The 22,247-nt window shown below is 48.9% G+C and overlaps 1 protein-coding gene across 2 annotated transcripts in view; it reads left to right on the forward strand.

Moving 5' to 3' along the window:
* MAPKBP1 (mitogen-activated protein kinase binding protein 1) overlaps positions 1 to 22,247 on the forward strand; it is a 59,994-nt gene that overhangs the window by 2,974 nt on the left and 34,773 nt on the right. The window lies entirely within an intron of this gene.

A 22,247-nucleotide genomic window follows, 5' to 3' on the forward strand; every position in this document is an offset into this window, starting at 1 on the left:
AGTCAGAGTTACTGGCTTGGTAATTGCTCTTGCCTACGGTCAAAACAAATTTTTTTTGTCTCTTCAAGAGGCTAACTGGAGCGTCTTGGCTTCTTAGGAATGATAACATGCAAGAAGCCAGATATCTGTCAGCAAAAGAGTTCTGGATGGCCCTTGAGCATTGCTTATCTCATTCACTATATGCCAAGAGCCACATCCCACTCAGCTGCAGATGATCCTCAGAGGCAGAGTTCCTTTCCATTCCTTCACTTGTCTGAGTTTTGGTCCTTATGCTTTTTTCAACTAAATAAACCCCACAACTTTGGGAATCCAGAAGTAGACGACATTTATTTAATCCCTTGAGGGAATCCAGGGCTTTACTCCCACAGGATCAGATCAGATTTTGTGTCTTATTAGTAGCCTGTAAACACAATAGCGTTGTGAGGTACAAGGTTGTTACAGGGAGAGGCATTTGAGACCACAGCATTGTATTGCTTTGCCTGTATCGCTTCAGTGATGAGTAAATCCCATGAGGAATGATTTAGAATGCCACTGTACAATTGGCAGGGTTCTGGGAGGACTTAGTTCAGCTCTGTGTTCCTTAGCAGAACTTTGAGTAGATTTGGTAAGAAGGTGAACAGCTTTCCTGTATATTTCAGCAGAAGTTGTGTTGAATCACAGTTTGCTACAAGGTTTTGTGATGGTGGACATTGTGACCCTTCCAAGGTCTCTTATTCATCATTTTTTCTATTCTCTTGAGGCAGGCAAAGAAGCCTGAAATGTAGAAATTGCCTTAGATATGACTCTGTTCATTCTTAATACTGCAAGTGCTCTTATTCTTGGCTGGTAACTTGGCAGTGACCAGCACTGTTAGAGCAATCTTCTCCAATCTTTGGCCTCTTTTTCTGGCCAGGAATGGTATATGTAGTAGAAACATATAATGAGAGTTTAGCCTTCATTGTTAATTCTTACTGTAATTTTGGTCTGGAATCCAGAAAGTATAGTTGCCATTCTTTAAGACTTCCAATATCATCCATTATTAATGCATTTAACAAGTGTTTATTGAGTGCTTATTAAGTGTGCAATCAGTGATGGGTAAAACATTACCCTTGCCATCAAAGAGCTTATGGCTAGTCAGACATGTAAACAGTTAAAACACGGTGTGGTAAGTGCTGCTGTAGAAGTATGTGTACGTTGTTAATGGAAGCACGGGGAGGCGACCTAAGTCAGTTCAGAGGAATTAGGAAAGGCTTCATAGGCCGGGCATGGTGGCTCACCCCTGTAATCCCAGCCCTTTGGGAGGCCAAGGTGGATGGATCACTAGGTCAGGAGTTCGAAACCAGCCTGGTCAAGATGGTGAAACCTCATCTCTACTAAAAATACAAAAATTAGCCGGGCGTGGTGGTGCATGCCTGTAATCCCAGCTACTCGGGAGACTGAGGCAGGAGAATTGCCTGAACTCGGGAGGCTGAGGTTGCAGTGAGCTCAGATCCTGCCAATGCACTCTAGCCTGGGTAAGAGAGCAAGACTCCGTCTCAAAAAAAAAAAAGGAAAGGCTTCACAGAGGAAGGGATGCTTCAACTGTGAGTCCTAAGGCAGGTGGAGAAGAGCTTTCCAGGAAAACAGTGGAAAAGGGGCATCCCTGGCAAGACCATTTACCATTCCCTGTTTAAAATAGGAATTCAGTGCTTCAGACTGCTTTAGATGGCTTTGTCTGTCCTGAAGCTGTGTATGAAAGAAATACTTAGCTGAAGTTGAATGACCCTTGAATGGTCTGGCAGCAAAATGACTGGTGCATATCTTTAGCACCCAAGAGGAGTAGCTGTCTTTGAGTGCCCAGGACCCTAGAGATGCCAGACTCCCCACACTCCTTAGTAAAAGGTCTCTACCTAAGATTATTCTAAAAGCCTGCCTTGTGATTACTCTAGTGTATTAAGCTCTGTGAGTTGCTCTAATATGTGGTGGCTGTGAGTAATCATGATAACAGGAAATTTGTGATTCATGGATAGCTAATTCTCAAATAAAATTTGAAGACAAAAAGGTACATGCCCCTTTTGAGGGCAAAGAAGGAAATGTCAGAAAGCCTTTATGCAGCTCTTACTTCAGATGGTCTCCTGCTTTGAATTATACTGTTCTATCTAAAGTAGCCTTCTCCTTTACACCAAATTGTACACTTATTTTTAGGTCCAATTCTGTATTTATCAGAGCCACAGGGCTTTCTGTGACTAGCCCCCCACCTTGAAACCAATATCTTATTTTTGTTTTATGTATGTCTTCATTTCCTATGGATCAGGGTCATGCTCTTTATTTCCTTTACATCACACCGTTTAGGACAGTGTAAGATAGGCAGTAAGTACTAAAAAAAAATGAGAGTAATTTAAAGATGTCAAATATAGTGCGGGATAAACTTGGACATCCAGGTGAATAAAATAATCAGGAGGAATTTATGACCTCTTTAGAAGAGAGATCAAAACTAGGATTAATAAAATGGTGACAAAGAAGTAGAGATGCAGCCTAATTAGGTATGAAGGACATAAGAGAGAAGAAGTCCACGTATGCAGAAAGCAGTGCTCAGTAAAGGGTTCTTAATTCAGGAGAGACCTAGTTAAAAATATGGCTAAAAGCTGGTGTGAGAGAGCCAGTGGAGGTGGAGATTTAAGTTACAGCAAAGAGTAGATGAGTGCTGAGATTTTTATTAAGCTTTTTCAAAGGGAGGGGAGTCTCTTCAGTGGAGTACATTGGAAAAGACTGATTTAAAGTTTTATGCTAAATCAGCTTAGTCTTGGTGAAGTGTGACTTGAAGTTATCAGTAAATACCCAAGTTCAAATCCTGTAGACTTGTCATTTCCTGCCTCTCATCTCTAAGTTGGGCTGTGTTTTCCTTAAGAAGCAAATGTGTGTGTTCTTGATAGCTAACCCTCCTCCTCTGAAAGTTTCTGAAAGATTTTTATGTGGAGGGAGCTGGGCTTGTTTTCAAGGACAAAGGATATAAATGGACCAAAGCCCAGCAGGCAAGATTTAAGTTAGGGTTACAAAAGGATTGTCTGTGCTGGAGGGTTGCTAGATTTTTTAAAAGTAACTGAAGGAGATATTGAGATTGTCCTCTTCCTTAAGAGCCATTAATCTGATCTAGGTTGTATTATTCCTTCTGGAAACAATGGGTAAGATGACTTTCTTCTAGTTGTGTTTTTTTAATTGTAAATCTAATTCTTCTTTCTCTATTTGTTTCCCCAAGTTTTTTTCCTGTATAGTTGTGTGGTGGTACTTTGAGCCTTTTGAGAAGTGACTCTAAGAAGAGTTTGGTTAGGTGGGTTTCATGAAGGAGAAAAAGTGGCAATACTCTAATTTCAGCTTTTGCTCAGTGTTTGAACGCATATATGATTTGGTATTGGGGAAACATACTCATTTTTTTTCGAGACAGAGTCTTGCTCTGTCGCCCAGGCTGGAGTGCAGTGGCGTGATCTCGGCTCACTGCAAACTCCGCCTCCCGGGTTCAAGCGATTCTCCTGCCTCAGCCTCCTGAGTAGCTGGGATTACAGGCGCGTGCCACCACGCCGGGCTAATTTTTTTATTTTTAGTAGAAACGGGGTTTCACCATGTTGGTCAGGCTGGTCTCAAACTCCTGACCTCGTGATCTGCCTGCCTCAGCCTCCCAAAGTGCTGGGATTACAGGTATGAGCCACCACGCCTGGCCAGTTATTTTTGTTTTTTGTAGAGACAGAGTCTCACTATGTTGCTCAGGCTGGTCTCAAACTCCTGCCCTCAAGGGATCCTCCTGCCACAGCCTCCCAAAGTGCTGGGATTACAGGCATGAGCCACCATGCCCAGCTCCTGCCTTTCTGAGTAGCTGGGACTAGCGGTGCTTGCCTCTGTGCCAGGCTCCAGTCATTTCTTAATACACACGGTCTGAGTTCTCCACATAGAATAGATGACTAAGAGTGGATGTCCCTGTGGCCAGCAGCTGTGCCCCTCACCAGCCTTTGTGAATGACCTTCAAAGCTCTTGTTGAATTTTCTGTCTCTGAGGTCTCTTGAAATAAGGCTTGTGAAGTGTCTTGAGATCCTCACAACAGGTGGTATACAATGAAAAATGTCAATGTTCTCCTAGTTTTGTTTCTTTGATCTCTATTTCATCCCTCCTTCCGGTGCCTGCAGCTGCCCTCAGCCTTCAAAGTAATTCTCACTGGAGAGAGGATGCTTCTCTCCCTGGACCCAACACCTCTTCCTTTAATGTCTAAAAATAGCCCAGCCCCTTCAGGCTCGGAGTTGTCTTTCGAAAACTCCTCTCACCTACTTGGCCTCACTCATTTCAGAGTGGAAGAGCACTGCTGCTTTCCAAGTTTTTCTCTCTTTCAGTTTGCAATTTAGGGCAGGTTCCCCTCTTGGATTTGAGTCAATGTCTTATTTCCTGCTGGTATTTTGAATGTCTTCCATTTGTCACCTGTGTATTTTCATTTCTTGACTGATGAAAAAACAGGTAGAAATGAGGCTTCAGCCTGACCTCTGTAACCACCCCACCAACCCTCTGAGTCTGAAGTTGGGCTTGATGCTGTTATCACTGACCCTTTGTTTGGAGAAAACAGTCCAGGGTTTGAAATTGGGGCTATGTTTATTCAAACTAAGCTTCTCTGAGCACATGGTCTGTCCCACTCATCCTCAGAGTATCTGTTGGTTTTGCTTCATGTTCAGACTGCAGTGTTAAAGAAATAAAGCTACAGTGTTTTCAGAAGGATTTGTTATATTATACTTAATGTTCCCACTGCTCCAGGCTAAGCCTCTCCTCTGGGCTCCATTGTTTAATGCAGGACAAAGCCAGGTTTTCTGGCAGCTTCCTTTTCATAGCAATTCTCAGTAGAGGTATAGAATGAGACCTGCCCACCTTCTTGGGTGTTTATTACCCCATTTGTGGATTTTACTTTAACTTCTATTACCTTAAAAAAAAAAAAAAAAAAGTTGGTGAGGAAGGCAAGAAATAAAAGTGAGTATGACAGCCAGACTGGGTAGTGTGGATTTTTAGCGTTGGTATTTTTGAATGTCCAGATTCTCCAAATCCTTCCTTCCTTCCTTTCAACAGTTATAGCAGCAGGTCCAGTGCTTCTTCGTTGGTCACATTATTTTCCTCTGGTTTTGAAGGACACTTAACAGAAGAATGAGTTTACAGTATGAGTAGATCCTCCTAGATTTCAAGGGAGTAAATTCCCCCCTCTCATTTTGTCACAATGTTTACAATGCTTTTTTTTTTTCCTTTTTTTTTTTTTGAGACAGAGTCTCGCTCTGTCGCCTAGGCTGAAGTGCAGTGGCGCGATCTCGGCTCACTGCAACCTCCACCTCCTGGGTTCAAGTGATTCTCTTGCCTCAGCCTCCCGAGTAGCTGGGATTACAGGCATGTGCCACCATGCCTGGCTACTTTTTGTTTTTTCAGTAGAGACAGGATTTCAACATGTTGGCCAGGCTGGCCTCGAACTCCTGACCTCAAGTGATCTGCCTGCCTCGGCCTCCAAAAGTGTGCAATGCTTTTTTTGGTTGCTTCCCTATTTGGTAAAACAATCCTGTGGGTTTTTTTTTTTTTTTTTTCTTGCTGAGATTTTAAAGTTTATATGCCTTATCTCTCCTCCTGAAACTGAAATGAAGCTAAAGATATTTTCCTTTCCCTGCTATGCCGGGCACGGTGGTGCACACCTATAGCCCCAGCATCTTAGGAGGCTGAGGCGGGATGATTGCTCGAGCCCAGGAGTTTGAGGCTGCAGTGAGCTATGATGGCGCCACTGTATTCCAGCCTGGGCAACAGAGTGAGACCCCATCTTAAAAACAAACAAAAAACTGTCTGCCCCTCTGTTTATAATTGAGATTTTAATTTACTTGAAGATCTTAGAACAACCCTTTGTGAAACCATATGGCTGATTTTTTTTTTCCACTTTGTCAGATGTTCTTTTGGAGAAATCCTGAGAAGAAAGTTTCTTTGGTGGTTCAGGATTTGAGCGTTGCTCCTTATTTACCACAGTTCTCATCAGCCTTTGAGACCCATCTTCCTTTAGTGGGTCTTCTGGTCCTTTCTTCATAAGTTTGGCTGATGCTGTTACAGGTGCTAGCACTTAAGAAAACAAGACTCTAAAAAATTATGAAATACAGGCCGGGCGCAGTGGCTCACGCCTGTAATCCTAGCACTTTGGGAGGCCGAGGCGGGCGGATCACGAGGTCAGGAGATCGAGACCATCCTGGCTAACACGGTGAAACCCCGTCTCTACTAAAAATACAAAAAATTAGCCGGGCATGGTGGTGGGCGCTTGTAGTCCCAGCTACTCGCGAGGCTGAGGCAGGAGAATGGCGTGAACCCAGGACGCAGAGCTTGCAGTGAGCTGGGATCACGCCATTGCCCTCCAGCCTGGGAGATAGCAAGGCTCCGTCTCAAAAAAAAAAAAATGAAATACAACAGACATTAAGAGAGTGTACAAATATAATATTGTATTAGAAATAATGATAAGTGATTTCCCCGTGTAACCACCGCCCAAGTGAAAAATAGAACAATGGTAAGGTATTGGCAGTTTCTGAGGGACGTGATGCAAATGGTGTCATCAGGGTGGGTGAGGATGTACTAGGCACTGTGCTAATAAGCATTTTACATATACTATCTTATTCAAGTTTTACAGAAGTCTACTATAAATACTATTACCACCCCATTTTGTAGTTAAGAAAACTGATGATAAGAGAGGTCAGGTGAGTAGCTGGTAGTTACATAGCCAGTGAGTGGCTAAGCAAGAATTCCAATAGCTTTCTGAACTCCAGGGCCCACACTTAATCTTTATTCTGCATTCCTCCCAGGGAGCCTTCATGCACTCAGCTTAGAAAAAGGGACAGTTCCCAAAGAGGGGGAAAAAAAAGAAAGGGACAGTTCCTTAAAAAAAAAAAAAAAAACTTTGTCCCCAACATTCCTTATAAAAGTCAATTTAATGAATTTCTCAGACTATTATTTTAGATCCATCACTCAGTAACCCTTGTCCATCTATATCCTTACTCCTCTTCCCACCTCCAGCTCCAGATTTCCTGAACTTTTGTTTCTGCTTCTTGTTCTTGTTAGAAACTGTGCAACCTTGGTTCTGTGCGTATGTGAATGTCAGCTTGGCGGGGTTGCAGCTGTGTGGTTCCAGATGACCAGAAGCCACAAGCAGTTGCTGCTTCTCTCTTGGAATTGGTTGGGGAGTGAAGGGCAGACCGACGGATGCCTTGGTTTTTGTGTGTGGGTATCACGGGGCTTCAAACTGTTGTGCTCTTGGTTGGCTGGTTGATTTTTTAGCTCATGCTCTTGAGGTGCTCCTTCAGGTCTCTCCCTCTTTTCCTCTGAATTCCACTTCTTTGTTATCTCTGTTAGCATACAACTGACCTTGTTTTTGAAGCTGTGGAGAGTAGCTGGTGGAAATACCTCTTCCAGTTGGGAAAAAAATGGACTTAAAATGTCCCATGTCCAGGCTGACCTGGATGATGACAGTTGGTTGATGAGTTAATTTGAACATGAGCAGAAATGAGGTCACTTGCCTGCCTGACTCCATGTGGCCATGCTGGCTCCAGGTTGCAAAGTTCTTCGAGCAAGTGCCTTGTCTTGCCTAATCTCGCATGTCTATTCTTTTTATTTCTTATCTCAAATAGGCATTGTGATAACATTATAGGTGCAAAAGTATGAGGTCTAAAGGCCTCTGCTTCCCTGCACTCCCTCAGTTTGTCCTGAGCAGAGGGAGCCCCAAGCCAGATGGATTGGATGGAGAAGAGCCCATAGGCAGTTTGCAGTTGTGGGTGCATAGCTGGGAGCGTGCTCAGAAACTGATTTCAGAAACTGATTTCAGAAACTGATTCTTGGCTGGGCACCGTGGCTCACGCCTGTAATCCCAGCACTTTGGGAGGCCGAGGTGGGTGGATCACGAGATCAGGAGATCGAGACCATCCTGGCTAACATGGTGAAACCCCGTCTCTACTAAAAACACAAAAAATAAGCTTGGTGTGGTTGCAGGCACCTGTAGTCCCAGCTACTCGGGAAGCTGAGGCAGGAGAATGGCGTGAACCCGGGAGGCACAGCTTGCAGTGAGCCGAGATCGCGCCACTGCACTCCAGCCTGGGCGACAGAGTGAAACTCCGTCTCAAAAAAAAAGAAACTGATTCTTGCACTTCTACGCTACTGCTTTGGAGAAAAGCAAGCAGCTGCTTGTCAGGACTAAACTTGTAACATGCAGGTCTACCTCCATTACCCTGACATTCATTGGTTGGCTTCTGTTTGAGAGGGCACAGTATCTTTGTATGCCATGATTGTTTTCATATGACATAATAACCTGCTGCTGACTTTTCTCAATATGTCCTTTCTGCTTATGATGCTCTTTCTCCAGGCTGCTTTGGGTTCTCTTGTAAGGCCCCTACAGCAGCTGTCACTGAGATACTGCCTCATAACAAACCTAGAACTGGCTAGTGAACAGAGCTTCTCAAGAGTTAATATGAGCTGGACGCAGTGGCTTGGGCCTGTAACCCCAGCTACTCTGGAGGCTGAGGCGGGAGGATCACTTGAGGCCAGGAGGTCAAGACTGGCCTGGGCAACATAGCAAGATCCGATCTCTAAAAGCTTTTTTAAAAAAATTAGCTGGGCCGGGCGTGGTGGCTCACGCCTGTAATCCCAGCACTTTGGGAGGCCGAGGCGGGTAGATCACGAGGTCAAGAGATCTAGACCATCCTGGCCAACATGCTGAAACCCTGTCTCTACTAAAAGTACAAAAATTAGCCGGGCGTGGTGGCGCACACCTGTAGTCCCAGCTACTCGGGAGGCTGAGGCAGGAGAATTGCTTGAATCCGCAAGGCAGAGGTTGCAGTGAGCCGAGATCGCGCCACTGCCCTCCAGCCTGGCAATAGAGTGAGACTCCATCTCAAAAAAAAAAAAAAAAATTAGCTGGGACTTTGGGAGGCCAAGGCGAGCAGATCGCTTGAGTCCCAGAGTTCAAGACCAGCCTGGGCAACATGGCGAAACCCTGTCTAAAAAAAAAAAAAAAAAAAATTAGCTTGGCATGGTTGTGCATGTCTGTAGTCCCAGCTACTTAGGAGGCATGACGTGGGAGAATTGCTTGAGGCTAGGAGTTCTAGGTCGCAGTGAGATATAGACTCCCTCCCAGGGCCATTGTGAGATTTAAATGAGATTTAATGAATTTGAAAACACATTGTAAGTTTTAAATAACTTTACAGCTATAAGGGGTTGCTAATACTATCAGTGTCTGAGATATCTAGAATACCAAGGAATTTTCTTCTAATTTGTTAGCAAGATTTTATTCCTTCAAGTTTCCATTTGTGAGAGGTCCTTTTTTGTAGGCTCAGCCTCTTCTGTTCCAACATTTTTAATCAGCCTTTCTGCATGGCTTTTTATTGTGAACTATCTTCATTACCTTTTTCTTGCCAATATTCTAACTTGTATCAACAATACTGACCAAAAGGAAGGCTTAGCAGAAATTCTTTTTGATACTAACTTCTGTGTAATTTATTTCAGGACTATGACTATGATTTTGGGGGGAATTTTTTAAAAATGTCAAACCAGTGAACTCCAGGAGTAGAGGGGAGTCCTAATTTTTTCTTTATCTGTTTAGAAACCACCAGGGTGATGAGCATGCTTTTTAACAGCAAAAGCTTCTCTAGATATAGAAATAATTTTTTTTCTTTTGGGTCTAATTTATATTGACAAGTAATTTGAGAAATGAATTAGCCTTTTGTCCGACTAAGAATTTACAGGCCGAGTGAAAATGTGTTAATTTTATAACCCGTTATTTAAGTTTCTAATGTTGTGACCAGAGTGAAATAATCTATTAAAAATTTTTTTTTTTTGCTTAAAAAAATAAAGATACATGAAGATGTGAAGATATAGGTGCAATCATACCCTTACACTACTGGTGAAAACATACATTAATCCAACTTTCTTAGAGGACAATTTGGTAATATCCATTAGATAATTTTGCATATTCATACCTTTTGATTCAGCAGTTATAATTCTGGCATCTTATTCTGTGCAAACACTCATACTGCACAAAGGTGTATCTAATTGAATTTTTTGGTGTTATTCATAAGAGTGAAATTTTGAAGTAATCCAGGTACCTATGAGTAGGGGATTGTTGTACATCAATAAGATGAAATTCCTTGTACCTGCCAGAAATAATGAGGTTAATCTATATGTACTGATGTGGAAGAGTATACAAGATATCTTGTGGGGGAAAAAAGCAAATTGTATAATACTTTTTTATGTTAATGATTATTTGTATTTTTGTTAAAACATATATATATGTTAGTATATGCATACTAAAAAGTGAGGCTATAAATACCAAACTTGTTAATACTGGTTATCTCAGGGAGGGGTAGTAGATTATGATGGGCTTTCACTGTCTACATTATATATTTCTGTAATGTTTAAATTTTTCACAAAGAGCCTGCATTATTTTTGTAAGTAGAAAAAAAATAAAGTTGGAAGTCTCTCCAATTTAAACGTGTATTTCATATGTAAATCTAAGATGTTTAAAATTTAAAATCCGTATGCTCATTTTATTAAAGCAGTTATGCACAAATGCTATTGAAAAATATATCTGGTATAGCCGGGCGTGGTGGCTCACGCCTGTAATCCCAGCAATTTGGGAGGCCAAGGGGGGCAGATCACAAGGTCAAGAGATAGAGACCATTGTGGCTAACACGGTGAAACCCCGTCTCTACTAAAAATACTAAAAAATTAGCCGAGCGTGGTGGCAGGTGCCTGTAGTCCCAGCTACTCAGGAGGCTGAGGCAAGAGAATGACATGAACCCGGGAGGCAGAGCTTGCAGTGAGCCGAGATTGCGCCACTGCACTCCAGCCTGGGCGACAGAGCCAGACTCCGTCTAAAAAAAAAATATATATATATATATGGTATAATAAGCTTTTTTTGTTTTTTAAAGAAGTAATAGGACATAAAAATATTTTCTTGAAGATTAATTATTAGCTTGTTGAATTTGAGACAATTCATTTCTTTTTTTCTTTGACATTGAGTCTTGCTTTGTCGCCCAGGCTGGAGTGCAGTGGCAGTATCTCCGCTCAGTACAAGCTCTGCCTCCCAGGTTCAAGCGATTCTCCTGCCTCAGCCTCCTGAGTAGCTGGGATTACAGGCGTAATCCTGACCTCAAGTGATAGCATCTGCCTAAGCCACTCAAAGTAGATTTTTTTTCCTGTTGGGATTACAGGTGTGAGCCACTGTGCCTGGCCAGTTTCTAATATCTTCAAAAATATCTCCTTGGTTAGCTTTGATAAATATTTTTTGATACTTTTTGAAGTACATGTGCTTTCTGAAAAGATTTGTTACAACTAATACAGAAAAGCATAAAGAAAAAGAAAAGTTATCCATAATTCCAACACCTAGAGGTAACACTGTTCTGATTATCAAGGGCATTTAAAGCTCTTTTTGATCAACATAGTCGCTTTTATTTTATTTTATTTATTTTTGGTTGGGGGGCAGGGACAGAGTCTCGCTCTGTCACCTAGGCTAGAGTGCAGTGGTGTGATCTCGGCTCACTGCAACCTCTGCCTTCCAAGTTCAAGCAATTCTCCTGCCTCCGCCTCCCGAGTAGCTGGGACTACAGGCACCCGCCACCATGCCCAGCTAATTTTTGTATTTTTAGTAGAGATGGGGTTTTACCATGTTGGCCAGAATGGTCTTGAACTCCTGACCTTGTGATCCACCTGCCTCAGCCTCACAAAGTGCCGGGATTACAGGCATGAACCACCACGCCCGGCCGCAAACACATTCTTTAATTATAACTTAGGTCAGATTTGTGAAGAGCCATGCCATGCATGTCTTTACTAAAGTCAGGGATAAGAGTGTTCTGTTTGTAATCACGTATGGCACATGGATTATGTTATTCAGGCCTTCCTCTGTGTTTCTGGAAAGGCATCAGAATCTTACTTCCTGCCACAGCTTCTAGGGCTGGCATTGATACATAGTTGAAGAATTCCCTAGGAGGTAAAAAAAAGCTTACTAAATAAGATTAACCAAAGAGTATTCATAAAAATTTTAAGTTTTTTATTTTAATTAATTAATTAATTATTTCCCAAGATGGAGTCTTGCTCTGTTGCCCAGGCTGGAGTGCAGTGGCAGTATCTCGGCTCACTGCAACCTCCGCCTCCCAGGTTCAAGCAATTCTTTTGCCTCAGCCTCCCAAGTAGCTGGGATTACAGGCACGTGCCACCATGCCTGGCTAATTTTTGTATTCTTGTTAGAGGTGGGGTTTCACCATGTTGGCCAGGCTTGTCTTGAACTTTTGACCTCGTGATCCACCCGCCTCGGCCTCCCAGAGTGCTGGGATTACAGGGGTCAGCCACCGCGCCCGGCCATGATTTTAAGTTTTTTAAAAATGTTTTTGAGTATTTAAAAAATTGATTCAACAAATATATATTAAACACTGTACCCTGTGCTATAAGCATACAGTTATATGAGATACAACCTCTGCCCTCCAGGAGTGTATAGACTGGTAGGAGAGATAAGACAAATCCATAAAGAATAGAAGTTCTTTACAAGGTTCTAAGCAGTGCATGCCATGCGAATGATGCAAATTAGGTGCTGCTGTAAGAGTACGGAGGAGGAAGGAATCATTTCTGGCCAGGCAATCACAGAAAGAATCAGAGGGGATGTGACATTTTAGCTGGTCCTCGAAGGAAAGGTAGGATTTCAGTATAGGGTAGTGGAAGGGAAGGTTAGAAGAAGCATATGAGCTATGAAGCCCCGAGGCTTCTTTCCAGAAAAATGAATAGTCCAGATTGACAAATGCACATGATTCCTATAGGTGAGTAGTAGGAAATAGAATTATGAGAAGGGCAGAGTTCATTAATGCTAGGCTAAAACATTTATATTTTATTTAGTTGACAGGAAGGAGTGACTGAAAAAGTTTTTGGGCAGGGGAGAAACATGGATCAAAGCTATGCTGTGGAAAAATTACACGCTGATGGGTTGGAGGAGGGGAGGAAAGAGTCTATAGTAAGGAAATTGATTAGAAACCCATTGCTATATCCAGGAATGTGTTGAAGGCCTAAACTGGGGTGTTGGCATGAAGTGAGCATTTTGCAGAGAATAGGTTGAGGAAACCTTCCTTCTTCCCTGGAGAGTTTCATGGCATAAGTTGTGTGATTGTAGGGGCACTGAGAGCCCTCCACACTCCCCTTTTTGTTCCAGGAGACACATTCACTTTGCACACTTAGTCCAGATAAGAAACAGTTAATATTCTCACTGGTTACAAAATAGAAAAGCAAGAGTTTAAGAAAATTCAGGAATTAGATTCTTTTGATGACCAGATTTTTAGCTCATAAAGCTTTGTTTGTGATTCTGGTTTTGCTGTAGTACTGTAGAGAGGACTGACTTTAGAGGGAAAAAAAATCTAGAACCCCCACCCCCACCCAATTCTGCATGCTTACATTGAGATAACTCCTTTTCTTGCCTTTCTGATAACTGTGGAAGAGAAAGAGAGGGCAGAAGGGCTGTACCAGGCACTGTAAAAGCTGTTAAATCTGCTCTCTGGACTTGGGCACGTGCTGATGACTGTACTATTAATATAACTGGGTCCTTCATTCCCTCTCCCTCTAGTCTGACGCCTTCCTTACCTCTTCCTCCATCTGCATACGAAATCAGCTTCTCCTGCTTCTGACCCTGCAATGCCAGTTGGCTTGGAAATGGGTGTTTGCTGTCTATATTTGGCTATAGCATAGGCTGGACATGGGCAAGCTCTGACCACATGGGATACTCTGGCATTAGGAAGACCCTCCCTCTTTCTTGGAACCATCTCAGTGAGGAGAGGTCAGAACCCATTTTTTAGACCCATTTTAGCTACCGATAAGTTCTGCTAAATTTTTTTGTTAATGTTAAAGATAGCATGAAAGGTCTCTATTGTCTGTCTGTCTTGTGGCCCTCGGCCTTCTATCTTGGCTCTCAGACCTGTCCCTGATGCCTGCACAAAGGCATAGTGACTTCCCTGTGTGCTGCTTCAGAAACTGTAGCATTCTGATGGTGCTAGAGAATTTGAACTCTCTCCTCAAAGCACCATGGTTTCTGGAACCAGACAGCCAGACAGCCCTGGGTCTAAATCTTGGTTCTTCCACTCACTACTTACTCTTTTTTTTTTTTTTTTTTTTTTAGTATTTGTTGATCATTCTTGGGTGTTTCTCAGAGAGGGGGATATGGGAGGGTCATAGGATAATAGTGGAGAGAAGATCAGGAGATAAACACATGAACAAAGGTCTCTGGTTTTCCTAGGCAGAGGACCCTGCGGCCTTCTGCAGTGTTTGTGCCCCTGGGTACTTGAGATTAGGGAGTGGTGATGACTCTTAAAGAGCATGCTGCCTTCAAGCATCTGTTTAACAAAGCACATCTTGCACCGCCCTTAATCCATTTAACCCTGAGTTGACACAGCACATGTTTCAGAGAGCAGGGGGCTGGGAGAAAGGCCATAGATCAACAGCATCCCAAGGCAGAAGAACTTCTCCTAGTCAGAACAAAATGGAGTCTCCTATGCCCACCTCTTTCTACACAGACACAGCAACAATCTGATCTCTCCTTCCTTTCCCCACTCGTCGCCCTCTTCTTTTCAACAAAACCGTCATCGTCCTCATGGCCCGCTCCCAATGGTCGCTGTCTCTTCGGAGCTGTTGGGTACACCTCCCAGACAGGACGGCCGGGCAGAGGCGCTCCTCACTTCCCAGACGGGGCCGCCGGGCAGAGACGCTCCTCACCTCCCAGACGGGGCAGCCGGGCAGAGGCGCTCCTCACTTCCTCCCAGCCAGGGTGGCAGCCAGGCAGAGGCGCTCCTCACCTCCCAGACGGGGCGGCCGGGCAGAGGCGCTCCTCACTTCCCAGAGGGGGCGGCCGGGCAGAGGCGCTCCTCACTTCCCAGACTGGGCGGCCGGGCAGAGACGCTCCTCACTTCCTCCCAGACGGGGTGGCGGCCAGGCAGAGGCGCTCCTCACCTCCCAGACAGGGCGGCCGGGCAGAGGTGCTCCTCACTTCCCACACTGGGCGGCCGGGCAGAGGCGCTCCTCACTTCCCAGATAGGGCAGCCAGGCAGAGGCGCTCCTCACTTCCTCCCAGACGGGGTGGCGGCCAGGCAGAGGCGCTCCTCCCTTCCCAGATGGGGCGGCCGGGCAGAGGCGCTCCTCTCTTCCCAGATGGGGCAGCCGGGCAGAGACACTCCTCACTTCCTCCCAGACGGGGTGGCAGCCAGGCAGAGGCGCTCCTCACCTCCCAGACGGGGCGGCCGGGCAGAGGCGCTCCTCACTTCCCAGAGGGGGCGGCCGGGCAGAGGTGCTCCTCACTTCCCAGACTGGGCGGCCGGGCAGAGGCGCTCCTCACTTCCCAGACGGGGCGGCCGGGCAGAGACGCTCCTCACTTCCTCCCAGACGGGGTGGCGGCTAGGCAGAAGCGCTCCTCACTTCCCACACTGGGCGGCCGGGCAGAGGTGCTCCTCACCTCCCAGACGGGGTGGCCAGGCAGAGGCGCTCCTCACTTCCCAGACGGTGTGGCGGCTGGGCAGAGGCGCTCCTCACTTCCCAGATGGGGCAGCCAGGCAGAGGCGCTCCTCACTTCCTCCCAGACGGGGTGGCGGCCGGGCAGAGGCGCTCCTCACCTCCCAGACGGGGCGGCCGGGCAGAGGTGCTCCTCACTTCCTCCCAGACGGGGTGGCAGCCGGGCAGAGGCACTCCTCTCCTCCCAGACAGGGCGGCCGGGCAGAGGCGCTCCTCACTTCCCAGATGGGGCAGCCGGGCAGAGGCGCTCCTCACTTCCTCCCAGACGGGGTGGCGGCCAGGCAGGGGTGCTCCTCATCTCCCAGACGGAGCAGCCGGGCAGAGGCGCTCCTCACTTCCTCCCAGGCGGGGTGGCAGCCGGGCAGAGGCACTCCTCACCTCCCAGACGGGGCGGCCGAGCAGAGGCGCTCCTCACTTCCCAGATGGGGCGGCCAGGCAGAGGCGCTCCTCACTTCCCATATGGGGTGGCGGCCGGGCAGAGGCGCTCCTCCCTTCCCAGATGGGGCAGCCGGGCAGAGGCGCTCCTCACTTCCTCCCAGACAGGGTGGCGGCCAGGCAGAGGCGCTCCTCACCTCCCAGATGGGGTGGCCGGGCAGAGGTGCTCCTCACTTCCTCCCAGACGGGGTGGCAGCCGGGCAGAGGCACTCCTCACCTCCCAGACGGGGCGGCCGGGCAGAGGCGCTCCTCACTTCCTCCCAGATGGGGTGGCGGCCAGGCAGAGGCGCTCCTCACCTCCCAGACGAGGCGGCCGGGCAGAGGTGCTCCTCATCTCCCAGACGGGGCAGCCGGGCAGAGGTGCTCCTCACTTCCTCCCAGACGGGGTGGCAGCCGGGCAGAGGCACTCCTCTCCTCCCAGACAGGGCGGCCGGGCAGAGGCGCTCCTCACTTCCCAGATGGGGCAGCCGGGCAGAGGCGCTCCTCACTTCCTCCCAGACGGGGTGGCGGCCAGGCAGGGGTGCTCCTCATCTCCCAGACGGAGCAGCCGGGCAGAGGCGCTCCTCACTTCCTCCCAGGCGGGGTGGCAGCCGGGCAGAGGCACTCCTCACCTCCCAGACGGGGCGGCCGAGCAGAGGCGCTCCTCACTTCCCAGATGGGGCGGCCAGGCAGAGGCGCTCCTCACTTCCCATATGGGGTGGCGGCCGGGCAGAGGCGCTCCTCCCTTCCCAGATGGGGCAGCCGGGCAGAGGCGCTCCTCACTTCCTCCCAGACAGGGTGGCGGCCAGGCAGAGGCGCTCCTCACCTCCCAGATGGGGTGGCCGGGCAGAGGTGCTCCTCACTTCCTCCCAGACGGGGTGGCAGCCGGGCAGAGGCACTCCTCACCTCCCAGACGGGGCGGCCGGGCAGAGGCGCTCCTCACTTCCTCCCAGATGGGGTGGCGGCCAGGCAGAGGCGCTCCTCACCTCCCAGACGAGGCGGCCGGGCAGAGGTGCTCCTCATCTCCCAGACGGGGCAGCCGGGCAGAGGTGCTCCTCACTTCCTCCCAGACGGGGTGGCGGCCGGGCAGAGGCACTCCTCACCTCCCAGACGGGGCGGCTGGGCAGAGGCGCTCCTCACCTTCCAGACAGGGTGGCCGGGCAGAGGCCCTCCTCACCTTCCAGACAGGGTGGCCAGGCAGAGGCGCTCCTCCTCACTTCCCATATGGGGTGGCGGCTGGGCAAAGGCGCTCCTCCCTTCCCAGATGGGGCAGCCGGGCAGAGGCGCTCCTCACTTCCTCCCAGACGGGGTGGCGGCCAGGCAGAGGCGCTCCTCACTTCCTCCCAGACGGGGTGGCAGCCGGGCAGAGGCACTCCTCACCTCCCAGACTGGGCGGCCGGGCAGAGGCGCTCCTCACTTCCCAGATGGGGCGGCCGGGCAGAGGCGCTCCTCACTTCCTCCCAGATGGGGTGGCGGCCAGGCAGAGGCGCTCCTCACCTCCCAGACGGGGCGGCCGGGCAGAGGTGCTCCTCATCTCCCAGACGGGGCAGCCGGGCAGAGGCGCTCCTCACTTCCTCCCAGACGGGGTGGCGGCCGGGCAGAGGCACTCCTCACCTCCCAGACGGGGCGGCTGGGCAGAGGCGCTCCTCACCTCCCAGACAGGGTGGCCAGGCAGAGGCGCTCCTCACTTCCCATATGGGGTGGCGGCCGGGCAGAGGCGCTCCTCACTTCCCAGACGGGGCGGCCGGGCAGAGGTGCTCCTCACTTCCTCCCAGACGGGGCGGCCCGGCAGAGGCACTCCTCACCTCCCAGACGGGGCGGCCGGGCAGAGGCATTCCTCGCTTCCCAGACAGGGCAGCCGGGCAGAGGCGCTCCTCACATCCCAGACGATGGGCGGCCGGGCAGAGGCGCTCCTCACTTCCTCCCAGACGGGGTGGCGGCCAGGCAGAGGTGCTCCTCACCTCCCAGACGGGGCGGCCGGGCAGAGGCGCTCCTCACTTCCCAGACGGGGCGGCCGGGCAGAGGTGCTCCTCATCTCCCAGACGGGGCAGCCGGGCAGAGGCGCTCCTCACTTCCTCCCAGACGGGGTGGCGGCCGGGCAGAGGCACTCCTCACCTCCCAGACGGGGCGGCCGGGCAGAGGCATTGCTCGCTTCCCAGACAGGACAGCCGGGCAGAGGCGCTCCTCACATCCCAGACGATGGGCGGCCGGGCAGAGGCGCTCCTCACTTCCTCCCAGACGGGGTGGCGGCCAGGCAAAGGTGCTCCTCACCTCCCAGACGGGGCGGCCGGGCAGAGGTGCTCCTCACTTCCCAGACGGGGCGGCCGGGCAGAGGTGCTCCTCATCTCCCAGACGGGGCAGCCGGGCAGAGGCGCTCCTCACTTCCTCCCAGACGGGGTGGCGGCCGGGCAGAGGCACTCCTCACCTCCCAGACGGGGCGGCTGGGCAGAGGCGCTCCTCACCTCCCAGACGGGGTGGCCGGTCAGAGGCGCTCCTCACATCCCAGACGATGGGCGGCCGGGCAGAGACGTTCCTCACTTCCTATACGGGATGGCGGCCGGGCAGAGGCGCTCCTCACCTCCCAGATGGGGCGGCCGGGCAGAGGCGCTCCTCACCTCCCAGACGATGGGCAGCAAGGCAGAGACACTCCTCACTTCCTAGACGGGGTGGTGGCGGGGCAGAGGCTGTAATCTTAGCAGTTTAAGAGGCCAAGGCAGGAGGCTGGTAGGTGGAGGTTGTAGCGAGCCGAGATCACGCCACTGCACTCCAGCCTGAGCACCATTGAGCATTGAGTGAGCGAGACTCCATCTGCAATCCCAGCACCTCGGGAGGCCGGGGCAGGCAGATCACTCGAGGCCAGGAGCTGGAGACCAGCCCGGTCAACACGTCGAAACCCTGTCTCCACCAAAAACACAAAAACCATTCAGGCGTGGCGGCGCGCGCCTGCAATCCCAGGCACCGGGCAGGCCAAAGCAGGAGAGTCACAGGAGCCCAAGGCAGGGAGGTTGCAGCGAGCCGAGATCACGGCAGCACAGTCCAGCTTCGGCAACAGAGGGAGACAGAAAAAAGAGAAGAAAGGGGAGAGGGAGAGGGAGAGGAGGGAGAGGGAGAGGGAGAGGGAGAGGAGAGGGAGAGGGAGAGGAGGGAACTACTTACTCTTTCATGTGTAAAATGGAGATAACACTAGTCCTTCATGAAGTTGTCAAGAGTATTAAATGAGATGATCTGTGTGAAGTGCTTAGAACAGTTATTGCCACAAAGTATACATTCAGTAAATGGCAGCTGTAGATCCTCTCTCTGCCCCAGACCTTTTGTACCCCCGGTGTGTTCTTGTAAAAAAATACTTGGAACACTGGGATTAACCCAAGAGTGGCTAAAATTTGGAAATAGAAGGGCAAATGCCTTAATTTAGTAGTTCCCAATCTGGTAATCATTAGAACCACCTGGAGAGCTTTAATATGCAGATTCTCAAACCCTACTTATCTTTTCATTCAGAATCTTGCAGTCAGGGGACGTGGATAGGGTGGGGATAGAGTAGGGACTGTTGTTACATGAAAAAAACCTTTAAGTTCTTTGGGTACTTTGTTGACTGGCCAGGTTTGGGAACTTTTGTTCCAGTCTCCTTGTCCCCAGGGGCTGTGGCTAGCGGCTTTGTCAGGTTACCCTTTCCAAGCAGTGGCAAATGCACCTTCCTTAGAAACTAAGGCTGTTTTAGTCTGGAGAATTGACTCAGCTCCAACTAATTCTAAACTGTTAAGCAGGATACCCTTTTTTGTTTGTTTGTCACATTGGAAGTTATTTGTTTCTAGGAGTCTTTGTGGTATAGATGGAACTCTACATCAGCCAGACTGGGTAGAGACCAGGAGCAGAGACTAGACCCAAGGTCTGCTCTCTTCTTCGACTGGCCGTTGTGCCTCTGCCTACCTCTGACCAGATGGCACTTTGAACTTTGAAGCAACAGGAATGAGTTAGCCTGGGCATGATACCTACCTTTCCTCCCCATTCCCAGGTCTGGTCACTGGGTCTCTGCCCTGCTGTCTAAGTCTCTGCACAAAGCCTCCTGGCCTTGGCTTCTTCTGTGGCTTATGCGTTAAGTGGCAGTTCTCAGAATCTGGTAGAGAATCTGCTTTGTGAGATTAGAGTGTAGTGTGTGGGCAAGAGACAAATATAGTTCTTAACCTGCAGGAAGGGAGGGTAAGGCGAAGAGTGCTCTGCCTTGGACAGGTCTCTGACATGCTTGTTTATAGAAATAGCAAGTCCATGGTTTGGCTGGAATGACTTACAACTCAGGTATTTATAACTTGAATTGAGTGGGATTGAGAACTGGGGGAAGGGAAAAGGGGGAAGAAAGTAGCTGATGGCAACAAAACATAGCAACAAAAACAGATCGTTTTCCTCACAGTTGCTGGCGTTTCCTTACCAGTATGAGGTCAGCCAAATCCTAGGGGACCCTGGCCTTTTGTGTCTCTGGCCTCTTAGTTCTCTATCTCAAGGGAGCAGCCACTCCCGTGCCATTGCAGACTCCCTGTAGTGGTCCCTCACACTAAAAGGGAAAGCATTTCCTGCCAACTTTTGCTGTGGGTCCAAGCGGGAAGCCCTTCCTAACAGTGCCACTGTCTTGGCTCCACCTGGACTCACTTCCATTGGCTAGTGCCTGTCCTCTAGCTCGTGGACTGATCAGATCTGGGGACTTGAGAGAGCAGAAAAGCTTCGAAGGCCCTGCCCAGTGTCTAGGATTGTATGTTTAGAGCTCTGGGACCGCTTGGGACCTTATACTATGCCACCTCTGTTGAGGATGGCTCTGGACTCTGGAGAGTTCTGTCCTTGCCTCCTTCATTTCTTTCAGCACTCACTATTAATCACCCCTCCCTTCTGGGAGCTCTCCACTTCACTGGCTTCCTGGTTCTCCTCCTCTCTTTCTCACTGCCTGTACCTCATCTTCTCCATGCTCTAAAAATAGGTGTTCCCTGAGGTTGGTAGTTTGAGACCAGCTTGACCAACATGGAGAAACCCCGTCTCTACTAAAAATATAAAATTAGCCGGGTGTGGTGGCGCATGCCTGTAATCCCAGCTACTTGGGAGACTGAGGCAGTAGAATCACTTGAACCCGGGAGGTGGAGGTTGCTGTCAGCCGAGATCGTGCCATTGCAGTCTAGCCTGGGTAACAAGAGTAAAACTCCATCTCAAAAAAAAAAAAAAAAAAAAAAAATAGACTGCAATCTGCAGGCTGGAAACTACTGTTCTATTTAGTATGAATGAGCAGTCTTGTCTCTTGCCTCTACGCCACCTGTTTTTTCCATCTACTTTAATGAGAGCCAGAAGAGCACTTAAACACGTGGCTTTATTCTTTCTTTCTCTCCTGGGAATAGGCTAGTATGAAGTTACCCCTTTATCTTATTAAAGTGAGAGATGATTTTGCTGGCCCTCTTTCTCTCGGGAGGATACGATAGTGCTCTGCCTAGTTCCTACTGGGAATGGTGGGTATTCAAGCCCTCCGTCACATTATACTTGTAGTAATTCTGCCTCCAGTAGCCTTGCTTCAGGGGAAAGATGACACCTCTGTCAGGTTGGTATACGCTTTCTTCCATCTCAACACTGTCCACCTGCCAAAGCAAAAGCTGGGTCACAGCTTGGGTATTCTCCGTGCTTCGAGGCTGCATTCTGGGTGTGGAGGAGCTCACTGTAGAGAACCAAGTGGGTCCTCTCTTCTTCCTTCTGAGTTTCCACTTGTGCATGAAGCAGTGTTCCTAGAGCTGTAGATGGATGGGTCAGGGTGCCAGCTGCCTGCAGCAGTTGTGTCCCAAGTCACTGCCCAGACACAGTTGCCTGGACTGGTGTGTCTCCTGGGCTGTATTTCATCGGCATTTGGGCCTTGAAGGTTTGGAGCTGAAGTTTCTGTCAGAACTTTGGGCTGAATCCCAGACTTTATGGACAGTTATTTTCTCACAGGGCCTCTTTCCTACCTCACTTTCTTCAAGCGATCCTTGAGGCCAGAACTCTCATGTGTGGGCTTGCTTCCTCATGTGGAAAGATGCTGTAGTATTTAGAGGGGTAGGTCATTTGGTTCTCAGAGTGTGGTCTGAGAAGCCTGGAGTCCCCAAAACCCCTTTAGGGGGTCCATGATGTCCTGTTTCCGACTACATATCCAAATGAGGCTAGGTTTTCTTCGCATACTTCTACTAGTTAACGTCAGAACAGATTGAATGCAGATGCAGATATGAGAACCCAGCTCTCTTCTGTTAAGCCAGATATGAAAAAGATTTGCAAAAATGTAAAACAGTGTCATTCTTCTCACTAATTATTTTTGTTTTGGAAAATAA

Source organism: Pongo abelii, chromosome 16 (assembly GCF_028885655.2).
Source record: "Pongo abelii isolate AG06213 chromosome 16, NHGRI_mPonAbe1-v2.0_pri, whole genome shotgun sequence".
In the NCBI taxonomy this organism is placed as follows: domain Eukaryota; kingdom Metazoa; phylum Chordata; class Mammalia; order Primates; family Hominidae; genus Pongo; species Pongo abelii.